Here is a 9,685-nt window from a genome sequence, read left to right on the forward strand (position 1 = left end):
CAACCTCAATACAAAACAATTCAGCATGTTTGAGATGTCAGTCCTGAAGTAGCCACAGACCAAACAAAGATTTTGAAAGTTCAATCTATAAATGAGCATTAGCACACACTCATCAAACGGCAAAAAGTAAATCCATAGTGCCCAGTTTCATGACATGAGCAGCACATAATCAAGAAGTTGCTACACCCAACATGCCTCAGCTACACACAATAATCCCTGGCTGAGATCCGTTGGCAAGTTAGTATAGTCTCTTATCTGAAATTCCTGGTCACAGAAGGGTCAAGAATATGCAAACACAAGTCATTTATGTCCCCTCTTTCATTGCCTCTGTACATAAAGGCTTGGCCAGTTTAGCCTTAGTTTTTTCTCTCTCCTGTTCTTTCCTGTCTAGTACACACTGTCCCAGCAAACACCTTAGCAACATTTGCCATCAAGCAACACTTTCCTTGAAGTGAATCCTAATCTGGTTTATCATAAACAGCTTATCACAGCAGTCTTAATGAAATGGAAACCAGCTGCTTTGAATGAATGAACATCTATGAAGCTCTGCAGTTTGTATCTATTTTAGGCCACCTGATAACATGTGTTTGTCTATTTCAAACTCTCAAACAGGAACAGTGGCCTAAGGGATCTCGTGTCAGGAAGACACACACCTATCCTTGTAATGTACTTGGCCTGTCATCACACATGCCGACGGAGCCTCACACAAGGGAGCATGAAGTAGGACATATACTGACCGTTGCATGAGACAAGCTAGGTGTGTACTGATTACTTAGCCTGACTACAACTGTTGACAGAAGCCCACAGTGTCAGTAGGAAAACCAGTGATGATCAGCATTTATATCATTAGCCAGGTGAAGGAACCGTGAAACAGTCAGCTAATGCAGCTCTCTGCTGCAGGAAACCCGTGTCACAGTCCGAAATTTCTAGCAAAAATATAACAAATACAATGTATGTTGCTTTGTTACAAATTTCATACATGTACAAATTTGATCACAGGTTTCAGAACAACCTCAACAACCTGTTGAAGGTCTGTGAATAAATTTGAACATAATCTTGTGAAAACAACTTTGAACATGTCAACATTTCACAAAAGAGAACTAGAGCTATTTCCGAGGTTTCACGGGCTGATTTGACAAAGCAGCTGATGATTTTGAAAATGTCAGCCTAACAGATTAAGGCAAACCTGTGTAGTGTTGTGACAGACAAAATGTTGGTATGTTCAGCAAAGAGGGTGTTTGTTTTGGGTCATAGAAATACATGAAAGATGTTTTTGGCTTGATTAACCCATGTTATTCGCTACACATCACACTTGTGTAGGACACAGAGATAGGTGATTGTCACGGTATGCGTGGCCCTGCATGACTGTAAAACATGTAATCCCAGCTGGAGGCACCACATACCTCACATGGACTGGCAGCTCCAGGATGTAACCTCTGTCAAAAAGGGCATGCTTTTGTGCAAACTATTTCTTTAACTAGATATCTCAATACAAAATATTCTCTGCTTATTCCATCTAACAATTCCTGTAAAACTGATTTAGTCATAATGGGAGTGGTTCTGTTCATCCCACCAAATGACTATGTATGTTGTACAAAAGGAGGGTTTGAAAGGCAGATCTAGTGATTTACAACAAGCTGTGACAGCTATAAATTGACAAGAGAAGCTCTACACCCACCAGTGTGTGTTATCAAGGCTGTTTAGACAGCTGCTGTTATATGACCAGGGGTGCTATCTATGGTTGTAATATACATGACATGTACCTTAGTCTGATATGAAGATGAAATAACCTCTATGCCGGATATTGGTATGATTTGATGCAGGCATCCTACTTCTCATAAACAGACTCACTTCAGAATATATCTCCAAAAATTTACAGTTCATGGGTTATCTATGTAGAAAGATTACCAAGACATTTCATCTCAGAATGTTACTGGTAACTTATGGCCAAAGCATAGCTAAAAGTAACTGCAGTTCAACATATTTCCTCCCAGCCTGTGCCTGTAATTGCCCAGATAATGCTACAATACACCATTTGTTATCACAGGTCATCAACCTCCACATTTGAAGTGACTACTTCTATCCCACTTGCAAGGCATCATTGCCTTTAAACAGATAAATATCCAATCTTATGATTGCTGATTTCAAATCCACATTCAGTTACCACTTTTGAGGTCTGTCAGTACTGACAGGATAAGCACATCCCAGCTTTCAAAATGTCACTGCAATTGCATAAAAGTTAAATTATCTGGTCAGTGACATTTATGCTCTAACAACAACATAATAAAAACATTAATTTGAAGTCATTTCAGTATTTTGTAAAGGTCAAAGGACATGAGATGGAAACAGGACTGCATGTTTGAGGTGTACCATTACATCCGCTGCTTAAGTCAATATGATAAATGTTGGGTGTAAGGGTTATTTCTACAATATGAGGACACACACCTGCCCTGGAAACACTTTCATCTTAAACACATCTAATTACATATAACACATATCAAACATACTTGGCAGTATGGGAGACTGAGTGTCTGTCTCTACCCAATATCTGTTGATACTGACAAGGCAGGCAGTTCACCTTGACTGTGAACGCAATAGTGCAGTGGTAAGGTGTCTGCCTATCATGCTGAAGGCCCGGGTTCAATCCCCGATGGAGGCACCTAGGTTCGGGTCCCGAGGTGGGCACATATACATAGTATCCTTGGACAAGATACTTAGATCCACATTGTCTCAGTTCACCCAGCTGTAAAATGGGTACCCGTGAGGATGTGCTGGCAATATGTCTGTTTAGTTCATTGCACCTAACAGGCAGCATGGCTGTATGCTCCCCTGGGAGTTGAAAAAGTATCGGAAAGTACGATAGTGTCCTATGACAGGGGATAGTAATGTACGTAGCGCCATGAGCTGGTAATGTGCCTGGATATGAGCGCCATATAAGCGGACTATTACTATTACTGTCACTAACTCATGTCAAACAGTCAGGTTCATCATGGTATCCTCCTGATAACTGGTAGATAAATGTGACCACTATAGCTCCAATGATAACTACATGCAGCAGTCAGCCATATTCCAGCTGTATGTCATCTGGCTGTATGTGATCAAGTCTGGGCCAGGCAGACTGGTGGTGGGTAACTGCACCAGTAATGACACATGCATAACATGCTGATGAGACTGCAGTAGACACTGTATACTGGCATCTCTGATGAGGAACAAATCTCTGCTGAATCTGTGAAAGAATGATACCAACCACCTAGATCTTGTACACTTAAAGGGTAATAAGAAGAAACTGATCTAGCTCTTGATGTGGTTAGATGATTGGCCAATGATTTGGTCAGTGAGGACTGATAACAACAGGATTGCTACTGGCCTATGAGTGAAGACTCTGACTCTGCCATGAGAAATCATAATGAAAATAGCAAATAATGGTGACTTGAAACTCTGGGTATGACGACAACCAAGAATATCCTAAGTGATCAGCTGACAAGAGAGGATAGAAAGGAATAAATGACTTGTCAAATCTACACACTGAACTGAATGGTAGTTAATCTGTGTCAGTGAAAAGTATTTCGGTTATATAATCACATGTCAGGTGATTAAGCAGGAGGAAGTGATGGAGGTTGTAGACAACTACTTGTTTCATGGAACCTATATTTCCGTATAAGCAAAACTATGCTTGCATACCAAGCAGCATAACATGTTCACCACTAAGACTTGACCATCTTCAGAACTATGGTTCCTGGCACAACTGACAATAAGATATTGCTCAATAGAGAACCAATGATAACTCCACACACAGTTTAGTGAGCACTAATAGATAGCCTGGCCATGTAAAGATGATACTCAAAACATTACTCCATTTGAGTAGGAATTAATGTTAACAACAAATACTGATAATTATTACAAAGTCTCTGAGCCATTATTTTCATCATTATCAGCAGCAGCAGCATCACCATAACAAGTCCATCATCATCATCATCATCATCATCATCATCATCATCATCATCATCATCATCATCATCATCAACTGTTTCAGTAAAAGAGTCTGATTTACGCTGCTTTGAGGGATATCCCAGGAATGAACTTCTCACACTGACCAGTTTGATAGGTGGTCTACAGAGTAAGAATATACAGATCACACTCTACTGTTAATTGTATTAGATCCCTAAACAGTTTGAACCAGTGAATAGTAAGATTATAGATATGATGCGACAGATGCACTTCAACATGTCACTGCTACCTGTTGGTGCCTGTCACCCCTGAAAAGAAGTATGAGGTACTGATCTGTGAACATTCTCATAGTAATCACCTTCTAAAGCTTCAGTTTTCTTAAATATTTCAACAATTTGTATCAAGAATATAGTACCATGAGGATATTTTTCATAGTTTCCTCACCTTTTATGACATTAATCTTCTCTATCTCTATCACTCTTGAGTATCTACATGGCATTTTAACATAACAATCATCCAGTGATCAATGATCAGATCTGAATCCCGATAGTTACTTAAAGTTCAAAGCTAAAACTGTCAAACCCACATCTATCAGACTCAGATGTCTCTATACAGCCAGGAATACTAAAACCTCTACTGTATGGATGGATGTATGCAGGATTGCTGTTTTATATATGTTTTATTAGTTTTAATCATTATTCCCTGATAACAATTAATTAAAAAAACTGCCCCATAAAAGAGTTGTCTATGTGTTCTGTTGGCTTATCCAGATGTGTCAATAGTAATGATAGATTGACGGACTTATCATTCAGCACAGTCATGGAGAAAGGCTATTTATTCATCTCTCACAATGGCACCTACTCCAGCATATCTTCGGTTCCATATAGAAACAATACCAACATTCACGTGAACATATTCTGTTAAGATGAAGCCTTTTTGTTCTTGGTTTGTTACAATGAATGATAATTATGCCTTGAGGCTTCCCAAATAAATACTTGCATCTAAAATATATGTATCCCCACATTGTGCATGGTTTCATGGTATTTATCCTTAAAAAAAACCCATGGTTTTGCCAAATATGTCCAGAAAATAATATTAGTAAATTTACCCATGTCATATCCCTTTAGAAATCATGATTTTACAATACAGAACCAATTTACTTGACAAGCCTTGAAAGGTAACATGGCATTACTTGACATTGTAATTTATATGTAATGTACTTGACATAGTAATATATATATATGTAATTTACTTGATATGGTAATACATATATGATTTTTAATTGATATTGTAATATATATCTAATTTACATGACATTGTAATATAGAAATAAATTTTTGATATAGTAATATACATATATATACTTGAATATAGAACTAATTTACTTGACAGTACAATATACAGCATTACCTGATATTGTAAAAAAGAACCAATGTACTTTTTTAAAATGAACACCATATCTTACCCTACTTATATAAATATAGAGAAACTCTGTAAGTTCACTAAACAGTCATTATGGACACAGACAGGTGGAGCTGCACAGACAACATGATGAACACACAGGCAAACCAGTACACGCTGGTACTACGTATATACAACTAAAGACATTTTATACGTTCATTTACAGGTTTTGCTATTTTAAGTTGTTATCTATATCAAATCATTTTCTGGACCAAATTTTCGCAATTTTTGCACCATACAACTCCACACATCTCCATGAAATGTCCCTATCTTGTGAGGGCCAACATTTCAACACCCTCATGTATAAATACTTCAAGACAAATGGCTACCATTCAACATGATTTACTCACCAGGGATAGAGTCACAAATTACATCCATCCTTATATCCCTGTCAACCTGTCTCATGATGACGGTTGAATCATGTCTGATTTGATTCAACCAAATGTTGAGTGGAAGAATTTGGCTTGAGTTTCCTTGCTAATCACACAGGAGCACTTTGCCAAAGGAAGATCCTGTCAAGAGGGGGCTTCCTTTACCACAGTGTTGTCCTAGGTTTAGGAGGGGAAATATCATCCGTACATTCCTCACGCCTGGGATATAATGGCTGCTCTGCCATAACACCTATCATTTGTCCACACCAGGCTGGACCATATGACATACCTTTGTCAACACGTCAAATATTGCCAAGCATTGTTGTAAGTAGATAATGACAATTTTCTAAACAATGTTGCACTGTCATAGATGAGTCATGGTCACACAATACTATCACACAATCTCCATCACCCTCAAATAACAGGCTGATAACCACAATAATTCACCAAATCCATTCTGGAAATATTGTTCACAAATCACATAACCACATCTCTTTTCACAAAATGTGTTAAGGAAACAAACATCTATCCCAGATGCAACACTTCTCCTATTTCGGTTGAGTCTGTCTCGGAAAAAACAACATTCTGTGACACAAACTGAGTCAGACAATTTGTGACTGGACGACAAGAGACAGGGCTCAGTTACAACCGAGATTGCTTTCCCAGATCTACCTTCATATCCTCATATCTGGTTCATATTGCATGAGACAGACTACAAATCAGCTTGGTTCATTTCCCTCAAGCTCAAGGTTAACAAGGTGAAATTCAATTTTTAAAAGCCATTAATCTTGACTACATGAGCAAGGTGTAACCAGGAAACAGGAGCTGCTAGTGGACGAGGGTCGCAGCTTTATGTTCTGTCTCCTACTATATCATTCCTCGACAGATAGACAGCTGGTAGGTAGGCAGGTAAGACGCTGGTGGCCAGGCTTGCTGATAACAGTGTACATGATGTCATTCTGTAGTTTTATGTGTTGATGCACTCAACACCCCAAATATGTACATCACATGCCCATGAAATAATGCAAGAGAACATCACGTCAACTTGCAAATTCCATTCATTCAAACGGATCAGCATTTTACCACAAAATGGATTTTAGCATGCTGAGCTACAGCTTCTAATTCAGGAACAGACTCGAATGTCAAACTACGTAATTAAAAAGACAAGAGTTCATAAATCTTCCTTCCAATCCCATCTAGAAAACATCCTTCCAGTAGTTTACCTTCATTCAGTCTAAATGTCAGACTAGTGTATGATATGCAGTCAGTCAACGTGAAATAAGCAACGTCCTCATGTCCTTTTCCAGGTGAGGACAGAAAGCCTGTAAATCTCGGCATCCTCCTCTTGACCTGAGGAGGAAACAGTGTGACTGAGATGCAGTAACAACACCAGGTGATAAGATAGGCTTGCTTGAACAATGTACTCAGTGGGTAGAAACATCACAACACCAAGTTGGCACAAGTGTTTAAAAAGCCTGTTACACCCATCAGACAGCAGGAGCAGGGTCCTGGATTCCAAATACGGGCAAATACATGACAAATTCTCCTCGTTCTGAGTCAACAGAGCAAATATCACTAGCTACATGTTAGAAGGTCACTGTCCCAACATTACGGACAACAGCCGACAATTCAACAGCCTAAACTGCCGTAATTGCCTCATCTAAAATTTGTGGAAATAGGCAGGGGTTATTAAAAGATACGGGCTGCCTCCAAAGATTAAGGTGGGAAATTAAACATGTTGATGAACTCCGACAGCTCAGTGAGGAGCACACTACTTGGCTGTCCTGCACACCGCTGTTGTCAGAACAGAAACAATCCTCACATTCGTTTGGTTACATTAAACTTGTGATTTCCCACATGGCTAATAATCTTGGTTCTCAACAATTTCATCGGCCATATGTTGGCTATGTTTATTTAATTATCTCTTTGTTTGATTGATTTTTGGAGAAACTAAGGTATGCTTGTCACAAGGCTGGAATATTGGCATTATCAGCATTTTGAAGACATTGGCATAAATCATCCTGGATTACAGAATAATATTCTTACCTATTCTCATGATAATTAAAGTCTTACAATCTAATCAAAATGTATGCTGTCAGTAGTGAGTGAGTGAGTTAAGTTTTACACAGCTTTCAGCAATATTCCAGCAATATCACGGAGGTGGACACCAGAAATGGGCTTCACACATTGTACCCATGTGGGGAATCGAAACCGGGTCTTTGGCATGACAAGCGAATGCTTTAACCACTAGTCTACCCCACCGCCCCGTATGCTGTAAACTTGGAAACTGTTTCTCAACTTTTGTAATAAGTCATTAGTAATTCTAAGGCGAAAACATCACTCTGGATTTACTCATTTAAACCATATCTACTTTAGGTGTATAGTCACTGTAGGAAATGTACTGTCTCCAGTTCATTACAAAATGTTCTCAGTCTACGACACTACAGAGAAACAACTGTTTTTCACTGTCCGTAAACATAATGATAGTGACATATTAGTCAGCAAAGGCTATGACAACACAACCGAATCAATCACAACCTGTCGCTATACATAACTACAACACGAAGCTGCCATACTAACATGTACAGAATGAATGTACCTTTCACCATGTACACAGTCACATCAACTCATTTTCTGTACAGATTGATCACAGCAGCATATAGCTTACAATATACATAGACACATTATGATTTAGCATACCCATGTTGAGTTCAAACTTGCTAGGAAACTGATGAGGAATGAGTCCTATGTGAAAGTGAAACAACAGCCATTGCATGTTGAAGCTGTTCAGCATTGATTCTCCTGGGAGTGTGAAGTCCAGATGTCAGACACTGATAGGACCACGGCTACATTGGCATACAGCCTCCAGGGAGATATACACTAGATGTAGGCCTTCCCACAACACCTATCCGGGTAGGGAATGCTGATCCATGGTAAGCAAATGTCAAGTCTAACCATGCTAATAACAATTTTCAAATCCCATCCACACAGATACTAAAATTAAATCATATTCTTTAGAAAGGTCGAATGACAGTGATCCCTATAGGCATTTCTCTTTTTAACATTTTGAGTTAAGAGAAAATGTTCAACTGCTTTTAATGTTTCAGAATATTGGCCATGTGTTTGATTCTAATAATAATAACAAGTGCATTTATAATGTGCTTAACTCCATTCACGTGTTGAATGCTCATAGTGCTAACAATCAATGTGCAGCACATTATTACCCCAGACAACCCAAGCTGCCTGTGAGGCACTAGAAGGTTAATAGTCACATGATATATCCCAACGGGTACCCATTTTCTGCTGGGTGAACAGAGGCAATTTTGAACAAATTCACTTGCCTAAGGTGGGACCACATGTGCCTCGTTGTGGGGCAGGACTTGTCCTAGAAATTATCAGGAGTCAAGCTGCCAAACACGGTCACCCATCCAAGGACTGTCCGCAACCAATGTTGCTCAACTTCAACTGATTTATGACCTGAGTTCTATGCACAGGACCACACACCACCACAGGTATGTAACGGGTGTGTTCTCATATACATGCCTGATGATTTCATGACAAGATAATGGATAATGTGTCCATTACCAGGTGACCTAATCTGCCATGTTATCAACATTGAATATCTATGATCTGATAAACAGATGAAGTAACATGAATCTATTAACACATATAGATTTAACATAAACATATTCAAAGGCACATTTTTTTAAATAGTCGGTAACATTTGTCATTTCAAAAGTTAGTACATCAGTCCATGAAGTAGGACTCGGAGGTTGTGGTGCATCATCACTACATCTCTGTCTGAAGTGAAGCAATCCTCCATGCTTAACCTATTCAGATGTACATAGATTCTCATACTTACATAGCTTCCTTAACAATTCTACCAAAGTAGAGAATGAACTATT

This window comes from Haliotis rubra, unplaced genomic scaffold, assembly GCF_003918875.1.
Source record: "Haliotis rubra isolate DU_JTF1 unplaced genomic scaffold, ASM391887v1 Scf867, whole genome shotgun sequence".
In the NCBI taxonomy this organism is placed as follows: domain Eukaryota; kingdom Metazoa; phylum Mollusca; class Gastropoda; order Lepetellida; family Haliotidae; genus Haliotis; species Haliotis rubra.